Source organism: Acinonyx jubatus, chromosome D3, assembly GCF_027475565.1.
Source record: "Acinonyx jubatus isolate Ajub_Pintada_27869175 chromosome D3, VMU_Ajub_asm_v1.0, whole genome shotgun sequence".
In the NCBI taxonomy this organism is placed as follows: Eukaryota; Metazoa; Chordata; class Mammalia; order Carnivora; family Felidae; genus Acinonyx; species Acinonyx jubatus.
In genome coordinates, this window is record NC_069392.1 from 75,441,387 (window position 1) to 75,465,990 (window position 24,604).

The window sequence follows — 24,604 nt, forward strand, 5'->3', positions numbered from 1 at the left end:
CCTTCTCCTCGCAAGCGTCGTCCCCCTGCGGGCACCCCCCAACCTGAGGTCCGGGACCCCCCCGGCTCCCCGTAGCAGGCAGTTGGGTTCGCCACTAAGATAAGCTGGTTCCGACGCTGGCCTTCCCCTCCATTCTCCGTAACCTGCTGGTGACGCTTCGTGCTCCCAGGGTCACAGTGTTTACGCTTCGCATTTCCAGCCCCCTCTTTCCCCCTCTGCACGAGACTTTGGACGTCTCGAGCTACTCGAATCCTTCTAACTGCGAGAATCTTCTTGGTAGAAGGGAGATCCCACCCAGAGAGAGGAGGCAGTGTGGGAGGGACTGAGAGGGCAGCGTCCCGGGGTTGGACGCCTGGTCTGCAGCTCACCCACTGAAGCCTCCACTTTCTCGAGGGCGGACAGCACTGTGTGCCCCGGGGGTACCTGTGAGCAGTAAACAAGGGGCCCCGGTAAAGACCTTAGCTCGGGCAGGATATAGTAAAAACTCGGTAACTGTTACCAACATGTTCACCCAAATAAAGTGGGTCACCCATTGGGTTATTTAACTAGAGAGAAAAGAAAGGTGTGGTGGGTTGAATGGTGGCCCCCCAAAAGATAGCTTTACCTTCTAACCCCCAGACCCTGTGACCCATGACCCTGTTGGAAAACAGGGTCTTAGCAGATGTACTTAAGTTAAGGATCTGGACAGATCATCCTGGATCAGGGTGGGTAGGATGAGATCTCTAGGAGAGATGGCAGAGGGGAAGACAGGGTGCGGCTCGAGGCCGGGGTGGGGGGCGGCAACCACAAGCCAGGGATCCCTGCAGCTCTCAGGTGAACCAACCCTCAGGTGGCCCCAGCCCCTACCTGCCTTCGGAGGGACACAGATGGAGAGGAGGCCCAGCGGTTCCTGAGCTCCATCCGCTTTGTGGTCCAGAGCCTTCTCTCCAGTCACTCTTTGGATGCAATCTCTTGCGCCCCCTCCTGGCCCACGGAGAGAAGTGCGGCTCCTCCGGCACCCGCCCCCCCCGCCCCCCCCCCCCCCCCGAGCTATTGGAGATAATCTGATGAAATGAGAGAACCAGGGAACATCAAAACTGAAGACAGAAAGATGTTTGTAAGAAACAAAATTTTTAATGTTTATTTTTGAGAGAAAGAGAGAGCGCGCGCGCGCGCGCACGCGCGAGTGGGGTAGGGGCAAGGAGAGAGGGAGACAAAGAATTTGAAGCAGGCTCCAGGTTCTGTCAGCACAGAGCAGGATACAGGGCTCAAACCCACGAGCGGTGAGATCATGACCCCAGCCGAAGTCCCACACTCAGCCAACTGAGCCACCCAGGCGCCCCTGTAAGAGAACATTTTCAAATAGTGCATTCTTGGCCTCCATCTTGAAAAAGAGTGTGAAACCTTCAGCACTTGTCCCAAAGCCTCCTGCTCTGCCCTGTGCCCTGTCATCGTTCTTGGTAAATTCAGCTGGATGTTGCTGGCCTTCCCAGCCTTCCTCATCAACAAAGACCATTTCCTGCAACCGAACCCACACCTCCCTGGAGCTATCCTGGGCCTTGTCACCCCAGAAATTCGTTTAAACCTTCTGTCTGATCCAAACTTCTGTGCTCAACTCACCACCTGGGGTGTCCCTTCAACAGTAATTTTTCAACCTAATCCAGATTGCTCATGCTGGGGGTGTCTCTAACTTCATTCCCAGCCTCTCTTGACTTAACCTTCTTCCTTCCTTCCTTCCTTCCTTCCTTCCCTTTCCTGTCTTACTCTGACTCTTGACAACCCCCTCTATTCGCTCGCCCTCCATTTTTTTAACTGGCAACACTCAACCCCAACCATCTTCCACACGCACTTGCTTTCTATGAAGACCCTTGTTCCTCCTGCCACCCTCTCCCTCTTGGCTGGGAGCTTGGCCTCAGCCATCACTGAGACAATGGAAGCCACCCCAGCCATCACTAGCATACTTCCATATACCCCCACATTTGTCTTTCTCGCTGTTACGACAGAGGGCCTGGCCCCCTCCTGTCTAATCCCTCCACACAGACTCAGGGTCCTGCCATCTTGTTTTCTCCCCCAGATGTCATGCCTTAAGGTATTTCTTCTTTCCTACATTATCAGCATCTTTCTTTTACGCAAATTATTCTCAAAAACAAAAATAAATAAATAAATAAATAAATAAATAAACAGATTATTCTCGTTGGCATACAAACTCGCCATCAGAGCCAGCTTCGTGGACATAGACTTCCCGGCCACTCGGGGCCCCAGGCTTGATTCAGTGGTTTACTGTCTGCTGTCTCCATCTTGAGATCGTTAAAAACTTTCGAAGGAGATGCCAAGGCTGTCTGTGGTTCTATCTCCAATTTCCCTCCCCGTCCCCTCCCTACGTAGAAAGAATAGCCTGGGGGAACTGTCTCTCCTTCACTCTCCTGAACTCCTCAAGTGTCCAAATCCCACCACTGTTCTCCTGAAACTGCCCTTGTCGGAGTCACCATTTGGTCAAATTCACTGACAGCTTTTCTGTTGTCATCCCCGAAGACCATTTCCAATAGGTCTTCCTCTTTATTCTCCATTCTACTACTCTATTAATTCTTTTCCTGGAACTTTCCTCCATTCGTACGTGCAGCATTTGTAAGGACGGAATTTATATATTTCTTTCGTCTCTTTCCACTAGACCCTAAGCTTTGAGGGCAAGGATGGTGTGAGCCTGGTGCCTGATGTAATGCGTAACACACAGAGGGCTTTCACAGATGTTCACCAACTCAACGAATGAGGGAATGAATGAATGAGCAAGAGAATTAAAGATCTTGATAAGAAAATTCAAGTGATCAGTAATACATAAACTCAGCAGGGAAACGTTTAAAAGCTGAGAAGATCTGGGGCGCCTGCGTGGCTCAGACGATTAAGCGTCTGACTTCGGTTCAGGTCATGATCTCACGGTGTGTGAGTTCGAGCCCCGCATAGGCACGGAGCCTGCTTTGGATCCTCTGTCCCCCCTCTCTCTCTGGTGATCCCCCTCTTGTGCTCTCTCTCTGTCTCTCTCAAAATAAATAAATGAACTTTAAAAAGCTGGGAAGATCTGACGGGGTGACAGAAGGGAGGCCACATACGTGAGTCACCTGGGAAGGAAGCCAGCCGGTTTAAAAGCAGTGCTCACTGAGAGAGCTGGTAGGAAGGTGGACACTCCCAGAAGGTGAATGCTGGCAGGTAAGATTTCAGAGGCAGTTCTGAGTCCAGACTAGTTGTTGGGGGGGGGGGGGGGCGGGGGGCCAGGGGCATGGGTGGTTTAGCTAAGCTGGCAGTGAAAGTCACCAGAGTCAGGACATCGGAGGCTGCTGGGTAAGTGGCTTGCATGAATATTCAAGCAACCAGATTGCTAACAGAGGTTGGGGTCAAAGGAACGACTTTGCCAAGATTTTCGACAAATAACGGCCGGCACGTATAAGGTGCCTACTATGTGCCGTGTGCTCTTCCAAGTGCTTTCCATATGTCCTGTCGTTTTTATATTAACAACAACCCTACACAGCATGCTATTCCTATTACCCCTGTTTTGTATTTATTATCCCCAGTGTATCATTGAGACAAGAAAGGTAACAACCAGATCAAACCACTAGCCAATGGAGCTGACCCGGGAATCCAAGCTGCCTGGCTTGTTTGAAGGACAAGAATATGCCAGACACAAGAGGAGGTGATGTCCATGGCGAGCACGGAAAGGAAAGGAAGGCAGAACCAGATGGTGAAGGGCTTTGTATTTCGTGCCCTTCTGTACTCGCCCTCTAGACAGCTGGCGGACTTTGCGGGAGGTCAGACGGGCGGCCCGGCAGGATCACATATTAATTCAGACTGGCTGTGGGGTCGGGCGGGAACGGCCTGAAGGCCATCTTGCCAGATGGGGTCTGACAGCAGTTAGAACTCTATTTGGGAAGGAGAATAGGAGCGTGTGGCAATGGTGGAAAGACAAGCAGGTGACAGGGCACATCCTGAAGGAACAAGCAGAGTAAGGCCGCACCCCCCTGGGGAAGCTGGGAGCCACAGCCCACCCCAGGGGGACAGCTGAAGCTCCCCGAGCCCGAAGGGGAGAGACCTCACGGCTGGAAATGGCTTGCGATGAATAATGCCGCTCTGCATCCCCACCGGGTGAGTCGGACCAGTGAGGGATGCTGGGCCCCAAGCCGAGGAGGGAAGGACCAGCGAAGAACCTGCATGAGGGACCCACGGGGTCCCTTTTGGGTCTGCAGCTCCCCACAAGCCTCCTGGCCCTGGTCCTGTCTCCTTCCGGCTGAGTCCTCGGAAGGCCGTGGGCCGGGACGCCCAGCAGAGGGCAGCACAGGCCTGAGTTTGTCCTGGGCTCTCCCACCTGGAAGGCGATTTGGACCTTCCCAGTGGGGATGTGGGAAGACGCAGGAGGAAGCAGTTTTGCATTTTTACTTGAATGACGGGAAGCAGGGGGGCGGCTAGAGGCCAGAGAGCCCGAGGAATGCAGGGGGAGAGGCTGCCAGTCCAGAGATATCTGGCAGCCAGGCTCAGCAAGTGGTGGGTCCTTCTACCGTCCAGTCCCGTTGCTCCCACGACCCTTGAGCCAAAAAGGGCAAAGATGCTCAAAGGTTTCCCTTCTGGGCGCGGGCCACCTGCCTCTGGACCCCCTCCTGCCTTGAGGAGCAGTCAACATATGCCCACGGGCAACCCCTGTCTAGAGGGGTCAGGACCCAGAAGCCAACGTCCCAGCTGGGCTCCGAATCCCCGCCCCGCCCCCGCCCCCGCAGTGAGGAAAACACAGAAATGCTCCTGGAAGGTGCCCTGGAACACGTGACTCTGGACTTGCATGAACCTAAAATTGGATGTCAAATCACCAATGAAGGCCCTTATGTCCCTCCCACTCCACTTTTTAGGGATGTGTGTGTGTGTGTGTGTGTGTGTGTGTGTGTGAGATCGTGTATATTTTTTTAACTGTAGTAAAATACACCTAACATAAAATTTACCATCGTAACCATTTTAAATGCGAACAGTTCGGGAGTGTCAATGCACTCACGTTGTCCTCACTCTCCGTTTTTATTGGGACTTTTCATATACAGAGCCTGAGGCACAGAGAGCGATCCTCAAAGAAAAAAGGCAGAGATCTGGAGAAAGATTTTGCTGAGAAAAACATGGAAGGAATCCAAGGTGGGTATGAGAGGCCTCTCAGGCTCTTACGCCTGCCTGTACGAACTTTCTGGGACACATCGGCCCTGGGGCTGGGGGTGCCACATCTGATACATCTCGGTGTAAGCTCTCCCCACCCCACGCCTTCCCGGAGGGATCCCTGCCCACGTCCAGAAGCGGGACCAAAGGCCATTCAAAACCCTCTCAAAAATCACTTTGAAAATACTCTGTGCTGTACGTGGGAAGCCATTATGACAAAAACAATTCTAAGCAGTAAAATGCCTTAGATATTTGGCCTTCCGTGAGCTACAAAGCTGAACACGACAGAACCTAAACCCCTAATGCTAACGGCTAATCTTTAGGCCGCGTCTACGGTGAGCCTGGCACCAGGCTGTTTCTCAGTCAGGCCTTTGCCATTAGCATTCCCATTTTATGGACAAGAAAACTGAAGCCCGAGGGCCGCCTTGCTCAAAGTCACAGAGGAAGTAAATGGATCCTGGATTTGGACCCCACACCCTGGCTCCAACGACACAGCCTAAGGACCCCGCCTTTGACCAACGCTGGTGGCTGGAAGACAGCCAGGAGGGGGGCTGGGGGCGTTCCTGTCCTGGGGGAGCTCAGTAATGGGAGGAAGGGTGAGTCCCCTGTCTTGGAACATCAGAGTCGCCAGTCCTGATGAGCCAGCATCGTCCTAAATCTGTCCATTTTTCCATTTTGATTGGTAGGGATCCACATAAAAACTTTCACAAGAGGAATCAGTGCCACCACAGGGCTCACCAGTCACCTCTTTCCATTACATGCCTTAGTGAGAGGAAATGAAAAAAAAAATGTCGCCAAAGGACGAGACAAAATCCAGAATGTTTCAACACTCCACCATGTCTTGAAAAGTGCTGCCCGGGGAAGACCTTCCTCAGCCCGTCCCTTCTTCATTCTTTTTTATTTTATTTTTTTAAGTTTATTCATTTTGAGAGAGAGAGAGAGAGAGGCAGAGAGAAAAGGAGACAGAGCATCCCAAACAGGTCCCACGCTGTCGGCTCAGAGCCTGACGTGGGGCTCCGTCCTACAAACCGTGAGATCGTGACCTGAGCCCAGGTCAAAAGCCGGATGCCTGACCGACCGAGCCACCCGGGCGCCCCCCTTCTGCTTCCTTCTTGACTTTTCTGCCCGCTCTTTAAGAACTTGAAGCTGAGAGCACCTGGCAGGGGGCCAGTCCAGGGAGGTTGTGTTATCCCTCGATCCAAAAGGGCAGAGAGAGCAGAACAGGAAATAGGGACGCGATGACGGTCTATTTTCCTGTGCTTGGTTTTTTAAAATGCATCTTGGCTCCTCTATTTCAAGCTAATGATGGGTGGAAAAGAAAGCGGTTGGAAAACGGTGTTATTTCAGGTGCACCAGCCAGCTGAGCCCACTGTGATTTTAATTAACCTCCCCTTTCTTTGGCTCCGCGAATAGCTGACCTTCTCCCCCCCTCAACCTGCACCCACATCATTGTCACTGGGGTGGGGTCCTGGGGAGAGACCCAGCAGCTACTCGAGCTGTGACAACCCACGTCTGTTGGTTTCTCATCACCCGGCTGTACTTACAGAACAAAAACTACAGCCTTCAGTGGCCCCAGGGTGGACCGATTCGTAGCTGACGCACGCACTTCCCTTTTCCCCTTTGTTACCGATCTGTTCGCTGTTTTTTATAGATGGGGCCTGATGTCATTTGTGTGTACGAGTGGATAATATTTGAATGTACTTTGAGATAGAAGTATTTCAACAGATATGGGGTGCGAAAAAGACAAAAAACAAACCCAAATCGACGAAACGTACCGAGAGTGTGAAGACAGCCATGCCTGCTGTTCGGATGGCCGGGCTGTGCACCGATCTTTCCAGTGCTGGTTTTTCAGGGTGTCGCCTGGGCTCAGATTGCCACAGGCAGCAGGTGCTAACTCTCTCCCGTGCCTCCCCAGCTACCCCTAAAACGAAGTATGTGTTGGGGCACCTGGCTGGCTCAGAGCACGTGACTCTTGATCTCGGGTTGTGAGTTCGAGCCCCACGTTGGGTGTAGAGATTACGTGAAGAATTTTAAAAATTTCTTTTAAAAAAGGGTGTGCCCTCTCTCCTGCACATGCCCCCCTGAGCCTCCCTCCAGGAAGTGTCTCCAGCGAGGATCCTTGTCCCAATAATTATCAGCTAAACTGAACAGATGTCGTCTGGGGGCGAAATTGCCCCCTGTCAGGAATAGCTGATCTAGTGGTCGGAAGCCGAGCATGTCACAAAATACTCTACCGTGTACAGACCAGCCTCTACAACAAAGTTATCTGTCCCCAAATGTCACTAATGTCGCAGGTGCTGAGAGCCCTGCCCGGTCTCACCCGGCATAGAAACTCAAGTTTCTATGTTTTGCGTCTTAACGAATCCCTATTTGACACACCCCTCAGTAAGATTTTTCTTCCCGATCAAGGGATTGAAAGAGCTGTATGGAAGGTAAGAGCTTTGAAGAGGGAACGTGTGTTTATCTCTTCAGGGGGGGAAGGGTGGCAGGGAATCAAGCCTGTGGGCGACCTGACCAACAGGTCCAAGGAAGTGTTGGCCGTTGTAACCTCAATGCTGATCCACGGACCATGGTTTGTAAAGAGTGTCCCGCTAGGGTGCCACCTGGGTGGCTCCATCGGTTAAGCGTCCAACTCTTGGCTTCGGCTCAGGTCTTGAGACGGAACGGACAGCGCGGAGTCGGCTTGGGATTCTCTCTCTCTGCCCCTTCCCCGCTCGTGCGCAGGTGCGTGCGTGCACGCTCTCTCTCTCAAAATAAATAAATAAACGTTAAGAAGACAAAAGAGTGTCCTGGTGGGGACTTCCAAGCCACAGGACCAGGAGACAAGGACAGCAGGAAGTCGTAAGCGCTCACGGCCAGTGTGGCTGCTACAACGCAGGGGAGTCTGAGGCATCCGTGTGCTCAGATCAGATCTTAGAATCCACTACAAGATCTGCCAACGGGACAGGTTTGTGGCCAGGACCATCTTGGAGGTTCTAGGATACGTGAACCAGCTTTCTCTGCTGTGAACTCTTACTTTGAACGTGGTTCTCTGGCAGAGCAGAAGGAAATGCTCACACTTGGCGTATGGGGTTCCCATCAGGGTTCCTCTAACTAACTCGAAGCCAGAAATGGTCTCATCAGAGATGGTCCAAAAGAACTTGATGTGCTCTGGTTGTTACAAAACCTGTTTTCCATTCCCCACGACTGCGCTGGCCAAGGGCAACACCTCGTCAACCCGAGTGGCTGGGCCAGTGGGTAGCTGAGCTTCCGAGGGCTTTCTCTGCTTTCTGGAGGAAGAAGCTTCTGCTGTGCCAAGGTCTCACCTCCCTTGGCTCGGGAGGGTCCCAGGAGTGACCTCTCGCAGCCAAGGTGGCAGACAGGTCAAGAAGCACAGATCACACTGGCACACTTCAGAGCTCCAAAGGGCGACTCATGGGTGAAAAATTCTGGAGCCCTGGGACTTAAGAAATTGATGTTATGGAAAGATGTCCATCTTACAGGAATCCTTCCTTGCAATGTCATCCGGTCTCTCCTCCCTGACTTCCCAGTGTGGGAGGCAGAATAGCAGCCCAAGAATTGTCCACGGCCTAATCCCCGGAACCTGGGAATGTGCTCGTACATGGCCAAAGGGATTTGGCAGATGTGACTAACAATGGAGAGATTGTTCTGCGTTATCTGGGCGGGCCAGTGTCATCACAAGGACTCTTACAAGGGGAGCACTAGACATGAAAGGAGAAGGCAATGTGTGACCGAGCAGAGATTGGGAAGGATGCTTTTTAAAGATGGCGGAAGGAACACAGGCAGCCAGTAGGAGCTCAAAAGGCAAGGAAGCGGGTTCTGCTCCCACTGCCCCCTGCAGGTGCTGGCGTCCCTATCATCACTCCTATCTGTGTCCCCCCCTTGACGTTCTCTTGACACTCATTGTAGCTGGATTCCACCTGTCTTCACTCGTTGGGACGGAGAAGGGATGAGGTGAGCCCTCCAGGTCTCCTCCCTGTTGTCCTGCTTACACACTAACCCAGAATTATTTTTCAGAGCTTGATCCCTTCCCTGCGTTCGGGGCGAATGAGGAGTCTCCCCTACCTAGCACTCATAGTGCAAAGCCAGGTTGTGTCCCAGGGAGTTTGACTGCTCCAGACTTTGGAGGGAGGGCACTTGAAGAACTTTCCAGCCTTTGGAGGTGGGGGGTGGGCATTTGACTCCACTGCCACGGTGCTCAGCTTAATGATAAGCCTGTGTTCTGTTCCCTGGCCAGTCACTTCCAGGGGATTTTGCAAGGATCCACGAGCTAGGATTTGGAAAGAGCTCCGTGGACTCCTACATAAATAAAAAGGCTCACAGGTAGTGATCGTGATGCCTTGTAGGGAGTCCTCTTAAAATCCCAAAGCACTGAAAAACCTGCATTGCTCCCGAGTCATCGATACCTGATGCACGCGTGCATGTGGCTCTGTTTCTACCTGGTACGTTCACAGCTGCAGTTACAAGACACTCACGATGTACCCGGCAGTGAGTTCCGCTCCTGGTGTTCACTGTCTCGTGGACGTAGGGAGATAACGATCAGCTGTGACCTGTGTGTCGCATTCCTGGGAGGAAAACAAAGCCGCCCCCCCCCCCACGTGCTTACATCTACCCCGACGTCGCCAGCAGCGGTAAAAGCCCCCCTGGCTGTGCAGTGCCGGGCACAGGGTGGGAACACGGGGCGTTGCACGCGGATGGCGTTTCGTACAAGTGTAGCAAAGTGAGAGGAGCCATTAGTGGAGAGACCACGCTCGAGTCAGAGAAGCAGAAAGGGAGGATATTGACAATAAAGGGCTCGTGGCTCTTCTGGTAATTTACAGATTTTTTTTTTTTTAACTCACAGTAGCGGACAGTGGCTGGAATCAATTCCTGCAGTCGAGCCTTTGCTTCACATATCTCTGCTCCTTGAGGCTGTTGCCTCCTTCCCCCAATAAGCACCATGCCAGGGTCTTAAGACGCCGGGAACTCAGAGTTCTGTTGGGAGGCTGTTTTCCTGACTGTGGTCTCCCCGGCCTACAGCCCCTCCCGGAACGCTCTAAAGCACTTCTCAGAAGCACATTCGTGGTTTGGCTCACTTTCTGAGAAACAGATAGGAGGGTGAAGAGGGACTTTCAACTGTGGAAAACCAGAGCGAATACGCACAGAATGGTACAACTTGTGTTATGTGTTCTCCCGCTAAGGTTTCGAGGAGGCTTTGCACGTAAACAGCCACCAGGTGGCACTGTTATTCTCTAAAAACGCTACAGGGTGTGTGTGTGTGTGTGTGTGTGTGTGTGTGTGTACACGCGCGTGTGTTGGGTGAGAGACAACCTCCCTCCCTGCCACCCTTCACCCCCACCCCCTCCTCTGTCATCCGTCTTTTCCATTCTTGGTCAAAAAGTAGCCGAGAGGAGCCAGAAAACCTAGCACAGACCACAAAACAGATATCACATCAAAGACACTTCCCCGATGCCTTGGGAAGAACACTGAGGCCCTTGTGCCCCTCCTTTGTGCCCCTGGCCCTCCCCGGGGGCCCAGACAGGATGATGGGCCTGCACTCCCGTGGGGTCCTTCTAGCGGTCGTATTTGTTTGCAAAGAGCACTCTAAACGGAATGAGGGCCTCAGAAGAATAATTCCATGTCTGCTCTCCAGGCACATTTCCTATCAGACAATCTGGATCTAAACGACACATCTGTAGGGAACGGTCCCCTTCCGCTAAAATCCCACCAGCCTGGGAAAACCCACCTCCTCTGTCTTTGTGTGAAGCAGTCCTCCCGAGAGGCCTTAGCACTGCGGCCTTGCCCGAGAACCTGGGGGTGCAGGCAGGGCCACCGGCCCCGCGCGGGAGCCTCAGGAGCATCGCATTCACCGCATTGATCTTGTCCTTTCTCCATCTGCTTAATAGGCACTAAGAGCCGCCACCGAAGGACTACCTAGCGGACCGCGAGTGCATCGACATAATGGACTCGTCTCCGTGGAACAAACCGCTGAGGACTCAGGTAAGGCAAACCATTTATAAAACTGTCACGATGCAGGGGAGGCGGTGGCTGCTTTGGAAAGGGCTCACGGGTTGCTGAGCGGTTTGGTGTTTTTTTTTTTTAAAGTGTATTTATTTATTGGGATGCCTGGGTGGCGCAGTGGTTCGGCATCCGACTTCGGCTCAGGTCATGATCTCCCGGTTCATGGGTTCAAGCCCCGCATCGGACTCTGTGCTGACAGTGTGGAGCCCGCTTTGGATCCTCTGTTCCTCCCCCTCTCTCTGCACCTCCCCCTTTCTTGCTCTCTCTCTCTGTCATTGAGAGAGAGCAAGAAAGGGGCAGGTGCAGAGAGAGGGGGAGACAGAGAATCCCAAGCAGACTTCATATTGTCAGTGCAAAGCCCGATGCAGGGCTCGATCTCACGAACTGTGAGATCAAAATTAAGAGCCAGACGCTTAACCCACTGAGCCACCCTGGTGCCCCGGGTTGCTGAGTGTTTGAGTTCAAATCCACACTGCACCGTCTAACTGGCTGGGTGACCCTGGGTGACCAAGTTACAGAACCTGCCTGAGCTTCTAGCCTTACGTCTGTGAACTGTAATAATAACAATCTGTGCACTGTTGTGAGCTGTGGGGATAACCCAGGCACATTCCCAAGGCCAAAACATGAACGACCGTATTCCTGTGCTTGCTGTGTCCCAGGCACGGTGCTCCCTGTTCCACACAGGTGAGTTTTCTTCATCGTGCAAACAGCCACCCGGGCAGAAGTCGAAAGCGGAGCCCAAGCGCGTCAGTGCTGTGCGGGCTGGTGAACTGTCTGAGCACAGCCAGTCACAGGCAAGACGCTGGCCCAGGGCTCCGGGTCCCCCTGGGAGAAATGAACTGGGTTCGGTTCATTTGCTCCAGGTTGAAACAATGGTCCCTGAGGAAACAGCACCAGGGGAATTACTGAAAACAGCAAGGTATCCCTCTGAAAAACACATTTCTTTTTTTTTCTTCCATGTTTTTTACATTTACTTTTGAGAGAGAACGAGAGAGAGTGAGATCAGGGCAGAGGCAGAGAGAGAGGGAGACGCAGAATCTGAAGCAGGCTCCAGGCTCCGAGCTGTCCGCACAGAGCCCGACGCGGGGCTCGAACTCACAGGCTGTGAGGTGACGACCTGAGTCGAAGTCAGACGCCCAACCAACTGAGCCACCCGGGCGCCCCAAAAGATACTTATTTCTACGGGACTTAATTAAATCACATTGTCACATTTTTATTCCTTGGGTACGGTCTGGAAGCTTTTAGAAGGGTTGTGTTGTGTTTTTTTTAATGTTGATTTTTGAGAGGGAGAGAGAGAGAGAGCATGAGAGATTGGGGGGGGTGGGGAACGGCAGAGAGAGAGAAGGGGACAGGGGACCCGAAGCAGTCTCTGCACTGAGAGCAGTGACCCAGACGCCAGGCTCGAACTCATAAACCCTGAGATCATGATCTGAGCCGAAGTCAGACGCTTAACCAACTGAGCCACCCAGGCGCCCCTGGAGTGGCTGTGTTTTTAGATCTGGAAGCTCACGTGTTTAAGTACCGAGACATCTAAAAATCACTAGTGACAGAACCCGTCCAACGTCTGTCTCGTGCCTAGTTCCCGACGTGTGCTAATGTCTTTAGGCCTGGATGGCCTTCCTGACCCCCTCGAGGCCAGCAGAGCCTTTATTGTCCTGACGGAAGATTGCACCTGGAAAGAGAGGGGGAGATTTTCATTTGTTTTTGCAGCTTGTGTGGTGTGCGTGTGAAGGAAATAAAAGCCAAATGGGAAGAAGGAATGTGGGAGAGGTGGACACACCGTGGCAGAGTTGGAAAAGGCTTGAGGAGAGGGGGACACGATCACAACACAACAGAGGCGAAGGGCCACTTGGGTGGCTCAGTCGGTTGAGCCTCCGACTATTGGTTTCCGCTCAGGTCACGATCTCACGGTTCGTGGGTTCGAGCCCCGCATCTCGCTCTCAGCTGACAGGGCGGATGGAGCCTGCTTGGGATTCTCCGTGTCCCCCTCTCTCTCTGCCCCTCCCCTGCTCTCTCTCAAAATAAATGAATAGACTTAAAAAGAAATGCTAAGAAGAATGCTTCGCTTGGTCAGGAAATGCCGGGTGTGGGGACTGGGGGCTGAAGGCCAGGCCCCGCCATCAGGCAGGGTTGTCGGGGACTGGCCTGCCCCTCCTCGTCATCGTCATCGAAGGGAAAGATGTGCACCCTAGAACTCTTTCTAACGCCTCTTCTCCTAGCTTGTAGCCCAGCCTGACTCTGCCCTGGTTTTCAGCACCCCAACAATGAGCTCTGTTATGCCCACAGGCTCCCCTCTGGCCTTCTCCACCCTGGGAGGCGCTGGGGACCCTGAAGAGTTGCCCTCCCCTTCTGGAACCGCGGGCTCTAAGGTGTCTACAGCTTCCACAAGCTCTGAGAAGGGAAGGCCCTAGAAAGACCCGGCGCCTCCCTTCCTTCCCCCACGGCTTGCTTTTCCCAGCCGAGGCCCTCCTCACAATGGAGCCCGGCCAGGCCCTGTTGCTGAGGGAACCGGCGGCAGGCCCAGCCCCCTTCCCCACAGAAATAAGCAGAGGAGAGGAGCACGGGATTGAATTGCCCTAATCTCCAGGCTTCAGAGGAGGCTGGGAGCCTGGCCAGCCTGGGGCGGCAGCTCCCCACTGGCCTTGAGGAAGCCGGAGTGCAGGGGCCTGGCCCTTACCTCTCCCTCCTACCCCACCTTCACTTCTCTCTCCCCAACACAACCCCAGCCCCCCCCCCCCCCAAGGGAGAGACCACCAGTTTTCCTTCCCTGACACAGGAAGGGAGGGCCAAAGCCAGCCACTGCCCGGCTTTCCCCCCCCACCCCGTCTGATCTCCCCGGCGCTAGGAATGAGGGAGGCGCCAGCGGCCCTAATGAGAGATGCAATTTTGTTTGGTTCTGACTCATTGTCTGCAGACGTTGGTGGATAAGAATCAGACCACCCTCTACGGGCAGCCGAGACGTTGCAGACACAGGTAAAGGTGTGTTCCATCACACCCGGCCGAGATGACGCCTTCGGCGTGGCCTTCGAGGCTTCCCTTCGATCCTTTGGTTCAGGGGCGTTCGCCCCGAAGTCAATGTAGGGTACATGGGTCACTTTAAAAAAATACCCACACCTCGGCCCCCTCCCACCTGAAAATGCAGACTTGGTGAGTCTGAGGTGGAACTCGGGAGGAGGGTTTGTTTGTTTGTTTTTCCTAAATTTTTTTTAAGTTTATTTATTCATTTCGAGAGAGACAGAGAGACAGAGACAAAGAGAGAGAGTGGGGGGAGGGGCAGAGAGAGAGAAAATCCTAAGCGGGCTCCACACGGTCAGCGCGGAGCCCGATGCGGGGCTCGAACCCAAGAAACGCGAGATCATGACTGGAGCTGAAACCAAGAGTCGGTCACTCGACCAACTGAGCCACCCAGAGGAAGGGCTTTTAAGTGCCCAGATGATTGAAGGACACCCTCCGAGGCCCCCTGCCAGCTGTTTCAGACATGCTATTGTCAGCAGGAGTCCTGGGACAGCACGGTTTTCCTGACATATCACTTATACTGCTTTACAAAAAAATGTTTTAAGGAATACACAAGCTACTTAGGACATTTATATAATACAGAAAAGTTTAAAGAAGAAAATTCATCTCTAAACCCCCAACATCCAGGGGCACCTGGGTGGCGCAGTCGGTTAAGCGTCCGACTTCAGCCAGGTCACGATCTCGCGGTCCGGGAGTTCGAGCCCCGCGTCGGGCTCTGGGCTGATGGCTCAGAGCCTGGAGCCTGTTTCCGATTCTGTGTCTCCCTCTCTCTCTGCCCCTCGCCCGTTCATGCTCTGTCTCTCTCTGTCCCAAAAATAAATAAAAAACGTTGAAAAAAATTAAAAAATAAATAAATAAATAAATAAAAATAAACCCCCAACATCCAGAGTCAGACATAGTTAACATTTTGGGTTATCTTTTTTTTTTTTTTAATTTTTTTAATGTTTATTCATTTTTGAGAGACAGAGCGTGAGTGGGGGAGGGACAGAGAGAGAGGGAGACACAGAATCCGAAGCGGGCTCCAGGCTCCAAGCTGTCAGCACAGAGCCCGATGCGGGGCTCGAACCCACGAACTGTGAGATCACGACCTGAGCTGAAGTCAGACGCTTAACCGACTGAGCACCCGGGCCCCCCTCGGGTTATCTTTAAACAAGTGTCATTTTAAAACAATGTCGTACAGCGGATGCCGCTGTATGCCCTCCTTTCATTCCCTGGCAAGCTGACTGGCGGGAAGGGCCTTTTACATGCCGCTGGACAACGTGTTGATTGGCAATGCTTTCAGCAGGCTATTTGGCATGAGTATCAAGAATATTTTCAAATCATCACCCTTCAGCCCACTAACTCCGTTTCTAGGAATCTGTCTTCAAAGAAAAATCAGATGCATGCAAAAATTTATTTACAGAGACTTTCGGTGTCGTTTACCAGAGCCAAAATTATCAACCTCGTAAATGTACAAAATGTATGGGGAGTGTTGTTTAATAAACCGCGGTTATTTGTGAGACGGAATACCCCGTGATCGTCAAAAATCACGTTTTCGAAGAATGTGTGCTGGCGGTGAAAATGTTCCTTTTGACAGTCCCTCCGCGTCCCGGGACGCTTGTCTTATAGCAACATCCTTCTTCTGATTCTACTGTAAGCCTTCGGGATGCTGTGGGACCAGTGGTCTTTCCTCTCTACATCCCCCGCAGCATTCATTCTCTGTACCAAATGTTTTGGTAGTTTGCTTTTTTTTTTTTAATGTTTATTTATTTTTGAGAGACAGAGAGAGACAGAGCACGAGCAGGGGAGGGACAGAGAGAGAGGGAGACACAATCCAAAGCAGGCTCCAGGCACTGAGCTGTCAGCACAGAGCCCGACACGGGGCTCGAACCCACAGACCGCGAGATCGTGACCGGAGCCAAAGTCGGAGGCTCAACCGACTGAGCCACCCAGGCGCCCCGACAGTTTGCTCTTTTTATGACTATGTATTACTATTACTTCCACTTGCTGTCTTTCATGGGTGTATTAGGAACGCATGTCACGGGTCCATGTGTGCATGGATGTGCACGTACATGGATGTGTAAGACGGACAGAGAACTCAGGACAGTAAACCCACTGAGGGCATGGGCCACGAGCTCCACATCTCTGTCAGTTCTTCAGTTTCGGCTTGTCTAAATCCCTCTAAACCCCTCTTCCTCGATTCTGTTCCAATTCCACAAATCGGTGTTTGAGGATATACAGTAAAGCATTGGATTGCAAGGAACTCGTTCTGGGAGTCTTCTGCAAGACGAGCAAACATTTCTAATGACTTGATAAACGAGCGATGTCTTGCAACACGAGTAGTATGTGAGGCCGAGGGTCACATGATCACAACTGAGCCAATGCTTCTTGGAATTCACTTTGATATACAAGTGCTTCGGATTACCAGCGTGTTTCTGGAATGGATTATGCTCGCAAACCAAGATTTTCCTTGTACTTCCCTCCCCAAATAGGCTCTCCTTCCTGCGTTCCCAATTGCTATGATGGTATCTCCTTTGGGCAGTCAGGTTCAAATTTCCGGAGCCACCAGCCATCTCATCCTAACACCGTTGGGTTGTTGTTTTTTTTTTTAAGTCTTTGCATGTGGCCTTCCACTCCCGAGGTTGGCATGCCAGACAATGAACCTATCACTTCCCTCCAGAACAGCTAACTCTCTTCGCTGGGCCATCCACTTACAGCCTCTCGTCCCTTCAAACTACCCTGTGTCCAACCACTCATCTAAGTTATTTTTATCCTGTCACCTCCACCCAGAAGCTTTCAGTGGCCACTTTTAAATGGCCATTATTAAAGTAAGTGCTAATTTATCCTGACACATAGGTCCCTCTTTAATTCAATCCCAACCCATCCACCTTGTTTTTTAAATATGAGACAACTTCTTACTTGATATCCCTGCCTCCTGTCAAAGGAGGCACCGATCCCCGGATGCATCCTATGCACCGATCCCCGGATGCATCCTATATTCTCACAACTTCTCCTCTTGCCAGCTGGGCCATTTTGGGTAATTTGCACAACCTCTTCAATCTCAGCCCCTCATCTACAAAGTGGGGATAATACTAACAATATCTTCTCTAAAGGACTGTGGTGAGAACAAAGCAGATGAATGAATGCGACAACGGTCATTGATGTGTTCAGTTTCACCACCGGGACAGAGGCTGGCAGGACAGCCCCCAGCTGCATCAGGGAGCATCAGCTGAGGTGGGTCCCTAAGGCTGGAGGATCTGTTTCCAAGATGGCTCCCTCATGGGGCTGGCCAGGTGGTGTTATTGGCAGAAACCCGACCGGGGCTATAGTCCCGGAGCCCAGATGATCCTCCACTTGGACTTTCCATGTGGTTTCTTGTCAACTGGGTTCTAAGAGAGAGGCGGAAATTGGCAGTCTTCTTAAACGGTAGGCTTGGAACTAACTAGCACAGAGTAGCCTCCATCATACGTATGTGTTAAAGCAGTCACGGGCCAGCCCAGACCCACGGTGGTGAAGGCATAGACGCCACCTCTCCAGGAGGGTGAGGTGCGTGCCTACTGGGGAGGCAAGAAGCCGTGGAAGCCGTCTCTTGAGACGAGATACCACCGTCCGGTCTTTGCGATTCCGTCTCGTCTAGCAGAGACACTCAACAGATATTAAACAATTCCTCAACTCTTATTTTAATTCCAGTGTTCTTACCATAGGTTATATTAATTTCAGGTGTATAATATAGCCGTCCAACAATTCTGTGTCTCACTCAGTGCTCATCACGACAGGTGCACTCTCGATCACTTTCACCTGTTTCACCCATTCCCCGCCCCCACCTGCCCTCTGGTGACCAGCTGTTTGTTCTCTAGAGTTAAGAGTCTGTTTTTTGGGTCGTCTCTCTCTCTTTTTTCTCTTCCTGCGCTCATTTGTTTTGTGTCTTAAATTCCACGTGGGAGTGAGATCACGGGGCTTGTCTTCACGATTACCGAACCCTGAAGGCCTGTACCTTGCGTCTGTCTGTCAAACAATCACTTGGATTGCTGTCTGGAATTGTGAGTTGACTTTTCCCCTGGGTTCCGGTTAGTGAGGACATTCCAGCTACACAGTAAGCCCTTTGAGGGCCAGGCTCCCGGCTACAAGATACATTTTTGCATTCCGCCCACCAGAGATGTCCACGGAGTTAAGTGCCATAAACGTGCAACACTTGATTTATTTTCTTCTGACAGCCCCAGCGCTGAGAAGGGAACCTAAGAGCCGCTTTTACTGAATTTTTGTACAACACCAGACTCCCTAGGCTCCGGGGAAAATTCAGAGAAACAGTCCCTTTGTTCTCCAGCCCAGTGCAGAGCCCGGCCCAGAACCTTCCACAGGGGGAAGTTCAGGGAGGAGGCTGCAGACTGGAGGGCGTGTGGAGGAAATTCCATTCTAGACCCTCATTTCCGAAACTGCTCTGTGATTAGCCCGGCTTTGTGCTGGCCCAGTCCAGAGGCCGGGCCCCTAGGTCATAAAAGCACCAAGAAAATACAAATGCAGCCTCTTTACAGCCTCAAACAGGAGGTTAAAGGATTTGCTTTGTTGTTTGTTTATCTCTCAGACTGAAGCCAATTATTCCTATTACTTTTTTTTTTTGTAACTTCACTACAGAAACTTAAGTTCATTTTAAGTATTTTTAAGTTCATTTCTTCTCAAAAAAAGGGCCTCTGCCACACATTTTTTTTCCTTTGGTTCCAAGGCCTCAAGCCAGGTCTCGGTGACAGGGAGGGCAGGCCTGGGGTCACATGTCAGAGGTCAGGGGCCCCCTGATTGTTCCCAAATGTGCTTCCGAGTAACCATAGATTTGAACTTTGCATTGTTGTGGGGGCCCTGGGGAGAGAGAGGCCCTGGGGGAGGAGAGAGACCCTGGGGGAGGCTATCTCGGCAGTTCAAAGGCGGCCTGCTCCGGTTTCACTTGGCCCACTGTTTCCATCCCTGAATCCTCCCGAACCCAATCCCGGTGGGGCTGCCGTGGGTGGGGGTGGGGTGGCACTTGGGACGGACATTCCGCGTAACCCAAAGCCACACATCTCACAGATTGATGGTGCCTTCAGAGCCGGAAACACTCAGGATTAGCGTCAGAGGCTGAAAATTCCCCTGACTGCTTCCTAAAGTCCCAGAACGCTTGCCCAAAAGCCGGTAAAGGTTGCTCCTCCGCCCAGAACCAACCCCTCGGTCCCCACTTCCCGGCCCAGGCAGGGTTCTTTGTAAAGTGTGGCTAAACGCAGGGCACTGAGGTTCAGAAAATGAACCCCAATGCTGGCTTTACCCAAGGGTAGTGGGTGTTTGCTAGATCACACAAGCTGAAAGGAGGTAAAAGATCCCAGACCATCCCCCCCAAAACAAGTGTCTCCACTGATACCTGAAAATCTACCATAACCAGGACGTAAATTTATATCTGTTGATATGGAAGAGTGTATAAGAGATATTGTTAAGTGCCAAATACAAGCTACAGCTACTGTATGGCCCCAACTATGTAGGAGATACACACGGGAGCAAAGTCAAAGATGACACGTCAAAATGTTGGTAGTCGTACCCCTGACGGGTGGGACTTCGAGTGATTTTTTTTTTCCTTCTATTTTTCTGCATTTTAGAATTACACCACCCGTGTATAGACGAGGAAACCGAATGTTCATGAATCATTTCTTTAGTTCAGTGTTTTTTCAAATTGTGGTTAGAAGGAACCAGCGTCAGACTTGGGAAGCTCGCTGAACAGGAAGGTCCCTACGTGTCAGTCAGACCTACTGAGCCCGAATCTGGAGAGGCGGCCTGACCGACAGCATGGGAAGCACCCTCCTCCAGGCCATTGTCAGGGAACGTGGTCCACCCAGGCGGATGTTTGCTTTGCCCAAAGGGTTCTGGCTCCGGCTGGTGAAGCATTCCAGGTGTGACCACTCAACCCCACGGCCCGGCCTCCTTTCCTTGCCCCCTTTCCCCCTCTCCGCCTCCTTTCTCTCCGACCTCAGGAGCCAGAAAGAGCCTATCAGCCCAAACGGAGCTAGACCAAGCCCTGGCTCCTCCCCTTGCCCTTGACCAACAAGAGCCCACAGACCGAGCCTCTCTCGGTATCATCCTCCCCTCCTTCCCTTGATGTGGTCTTCTCTTGGCCTCACTTCCCTTTTTTTTTGACTTCAAGGACTGACGGCACAAGCTGATTTGCATAAGTGCCAAAGTCAAGTAAAACTGAAGCTGTAAACCAACCGAAGTAATTATGCCGGCGGGCCGCGTGGAGCACGGAAGCATCTCGGTGAGCCTGACCCTCCTCCCTGATAGACACGTGATCGTAGCTTCGTTACTGAGCCTCTCTAGTCTTAGTTTCCTCCACTGTAACATGGGGAGAGTCAAACCTACCTCACAGAGCGGTCGTTCCAGGGTTTAAGGAATAAGGTCATGTGTATATGCAGAGGGCCCGGTGCATGGCAACAGGTACCCAACAAAAGTTGCTATTACGGGGCGCCTGGGTGGCTCAGTCGGTTAAGCGTCCGACTTCGGCTCAGGGCATGATCTCACAGTTGGCAGGTTCGAGCCCTGGGGCGGGCTCCGTGCTCACACCTCAGAGCCTGGAGCCTGCTTCGGATTCTGTGTCTCCCTCTCTCTGCTCCTCCCCAACTCATGCTCTCTCTCTCTCTCAAAAATAAATAAACATGTAAAAAAATTAAAAAAAAAATGTTGCTATTGCCAACCTACCCTAAAGAACTCTCGTAGAAAGTCTGAGACAGGCTTCCCAAACTCCCCGGGGAATTGAGAAATAAAGCACAGTATTATAGTCTTCCCTCCCAGATATTTCAAATTCATCCCTCTAAGTGAGGCCCCAAACTGACACTTAGCAATTACACCCGGTGATTCTGATCGCACCTTGCATGCAGATGGTCTCCGATCACACGTGGAGGAACACGAGTCTAGGGTTTTCATCAGCAAAACACAGACAACGCCCATTACCAGTTCCCTTGCTTAGGCAGTTCACGCTTAAGTAGTCAACCATCCACACTGCACAGCACATGGGTTGGCTGAGCTTTGGCGGATCGAAGCTGGGCCCAGCCGGCCATGGTTCCAGGCCGGGGTCTGGGTCCAGGTCTGATCCACACATCTTTCATTTTTCTTGGACCAGCAGGTGCCCCAGGCCTGTTCTCCCGATGCCACACTATTAACATTCCACCAGCCAAACAAGCACATGGCTCCCAAAGTCAGTGGGGAGAGGGGCAGGTATTATTTTCTGCCTCAGAGATGTGAATGAAAAATAAAGCCTTGCTTCTCTAAGCCAGGAATCCACAAATCGGCCCCCAGTCTGTTTTCGTTTGCTCCACAAACTAAGACTGACTTTTACATTTTTTAGGAGTTGTAAAGAACAACAAAGTGCTTAGGAACAGAAACCGTATGTGGTCCACAAAGTCTGTTTACTATCTGGCCCTTTAAGGAAAAAGTTGGTTGATTTGTACTGTAAGCCATCAAAATGTCAACTGTTCTTTTGTTACACAGCGTTACTGCATAAATATAGGTGAACAATGTCATATTTTTGTTTGTTTTTAAATTAAGAGGGATTTCGTCTGACTCTTGACCTCAGGGTTGTGAGTTCGAGCCCCATGTTGGATGTAGAGATTACATAAAAACATACAAAAACAAAAAACACTACAACTATAAATTAAGAGGTATTTAAAATGTTTCTAAGCCATGGGGCAGGAGGGATGGAGAAGAAGGAGGGGAATCATTGAAAATACAGAGGAGGAGTGCCTGGGTTCCTCAGTCAGTTGAGCATCCAACTCTTGATTTCACCTCAGGTCAGGATCTCACAGTTGTGGGATGGAGTCCTGGGATTCTCTCTCTCTCTCTCTCTCTCTCTCCCCCCCCCCCTCTCTCTCTCTCTCCCCCTCTCAAAAATAAATAAAGATTTAAAACCAAGAAAGAGGGGCACCTGGATGGCTCAGTCAGTTAAGCATCCAACTTCGGCTCAGGTCAGGACCTCATAATTCGTAGGTTCGAGCCCTGTGCTGACAGCTCAGAGCCTGGAGCCTGCCTCGGATTCTGTCACCCTCTCTCTCTGCCCCCCCCCCCCATTCGTGCTCTATCTGTGTCAAAAATGAATAAACGTTGAAAAAACAATTTTTTTAATTAAGAAAAAAAGAATACCAAAAAAGAAAACACAGAAGAAAGGAAAATTAAAGAAAGGAGAATGGGTCTTGGAAGAGAAGGTTCCTTAAGGAGGAAGGACAATGGTGAAAATGGGCTGGGATCTGGTCAAGTGGAGAGGGTCGGGTGGGAGGGGTAGTATTGAGGCATGAAGTGATGGTCAAGGAGGAAGAGGACAAGACAGGCTTATCCAGGGGTAGGAATACCCAGCTACTGGGTGTCAGAGCAAATCTGCTAAAGAGAATCCTGGTGTCCTTGTAATAGAGTGCTGAGGGCTTTCCAGTGGACCTTCCAGGAATTATCAGACTGTGGGGATGTGCACCTTGGATTCTTTCTGACTGCCTAAGCTATGTAACAAATCCATAGGGAAAGAAGTTAAGTTGTGGAAAACTGACACGACAATTTTCCCGTCCGTAGGGATGCGCAGAATCCCATTCATGGCAGCGCAGAGGAATCGTGTGCTGTGGAGAACAAACATCTCTGTGAGTCAAATCCCCATCTGAATCGGTTTCAACATCTTACTGACGTCCACACTGACAGTAGATGAGTTAAATGGAATCTTTTGACGCATGTCTATTTCATAGCTATGAAAGTCATTATTTTACCATTTAAGACGATTCTCTTTTAGCAAATATCTAACGTATCTCACTTGACAGTCTCTACGGCCCTGTGAGGCCATTACCGCTGTCATTGTCATACCCCCATTTTGAGGATGACACCACTGAGAAACTAAGAGCTCAAGGTCACGCTAGCAGAGAGTGGCAGAGCAAGGCAGGAATTTCGGGGTCTTCTGATTCTGATTTGGAGTCTTCTGATCTCCTATTCTTTCCACTGTTGAGTTAAACCAAAAAAGAAAGTGGCACCCCATCACATTATTCATTTGCTTGTCATCGATGAGCACAGGAGCTGTGACTTAGCAAGCAAACGGTCCTTGCATTTTGGGTCGTGATGGTTCGCTTGCTGATGCGGGGAAAGAAGCCCCAACCATGTAACTGCTTGCCCTGCCTGAAGGGGGCAGCACTTGAACTCAATGGGACCGCAGGCGAGTGATTACCAGCGCCGAGAGGCAACTGGTCTCTACTGACTCTTTTCGTCCCTAACAGATCATCGAGTCAAAATTCTCAATAGCTCAGTGTCTCACAAGGACTTTCCAAAGTCTTACTGTTTTATTTCGGCCGCAAATAAATGCTTCCCCGCAGGTATGTTAGCATTTCGGGGGTGATTTCGCTCCGAAGCCTTCTGCGTTTTTCTCAGCAGGATCCCTTGCTTTCCAACATTCCGTGAACACCTAGGGTGGATGGGCTAGTTACAAATGTCACCTGCGTCACAGTCCCTAAGCCCTGTAGTCAGTCCGTGCTTGTTTCCCAGAGAAGGATAATAACGTTAGCGATACAAATATGAAAACAAACAAAACGGGATCTCCCCCTGGGGTAGTTGAGTCTGAGGGAGAGACTTTCAGGCAAACCGGCAATTACGACCCAACACGGCCATCAAGAGTTGGTGAGAGCGTGGAGAAACCAGCCCCAGCGTGTTGGAGAGGATCATGGAAAGTTTAATGGTGCTAGGGTTCGCACTGACACTTGGAGGATAAGCAGGAATTTTCCTGGAAGAGGGAGGAGGAGGTGCCCAGAAGCTTCTAGACAGAAGTGCAGGTACAGGGTGTCTAGGAGGCAGAAAACAGTCCGGAGTGGCTTACAGGAGGCAGTACGTAGGGAAGAATTCCAAATATGAAACCAAACAGGTGGTCAGGGACAAGTCATGGCAGACCACGACGAGGAAACTTGCCTGCAGGCAACAACAGAGATTGTTGTTTATTTCTTCGTGGTCCGAGGTCTCCGGTCCTTTACCATGATCTCTTAGATTGGGAAGGAAGAGGGCGAATGTCCTGCGACTCTGAAGGAGCTATGCACCGTCATGGTAAAAGCAAAGTGTTAACGCGGCAAATTACCCGGCAGAAGCCAGTAGGTGTCTTTGCCCGCCTTTTATCGAGGTCTTTGGAGAAGCTGACTGGAAGGACGCAAATGACTCCCTTGGAAAGTGATGCTTCTGGGGATCTCTCAGGGCCACACTTAATCGCGAAGTCCCCTTCCCTCTCCCCACGTGCCACTGCCCAACCCCCACCCATCTCTGCCCTCCCCACCTCTCGCCCTTCAGAGAAGGCAGAAGTCTGCAGTCGGTGTATTTCCCCTCGCTGACATCCCCATCCACCAAGGGTGCTGGGGAAGAGTCTGCAGAGACAAAAAGAAAAAAAAAAGAGGAATTCTTCTGTTCCCAAGAGAGAGCCTGCCTCAGCTGGCTGGAAGTTTCATCTCCC

At 51.4% G+C, this 24,604-nt stretch overlaps 1 long non-coding RNA gene across 1 annotated transcript; it reads left to right on the top strand.

Moving 5' to 3' along the window:
- Positions 1-8,559: 8,559 nt before the first annotated feature.
- LOC113602283 (uncharacterized) lies at positions 8,560-24,067 on the top strand. The gene is made up of 5 exons (XR_003423677.2): positions 8,560-9,105; positions 11,037-11,130; positions 19,761-20,051; positions 20,303-20,413; positions 22,708-24,067. It is a non-coding gene; the product is annotated as an uncharacterized LOC113602283 (long non-coding RNA).
- Positions 24,068-24,604: the final 537 nt, after the last annotated feature.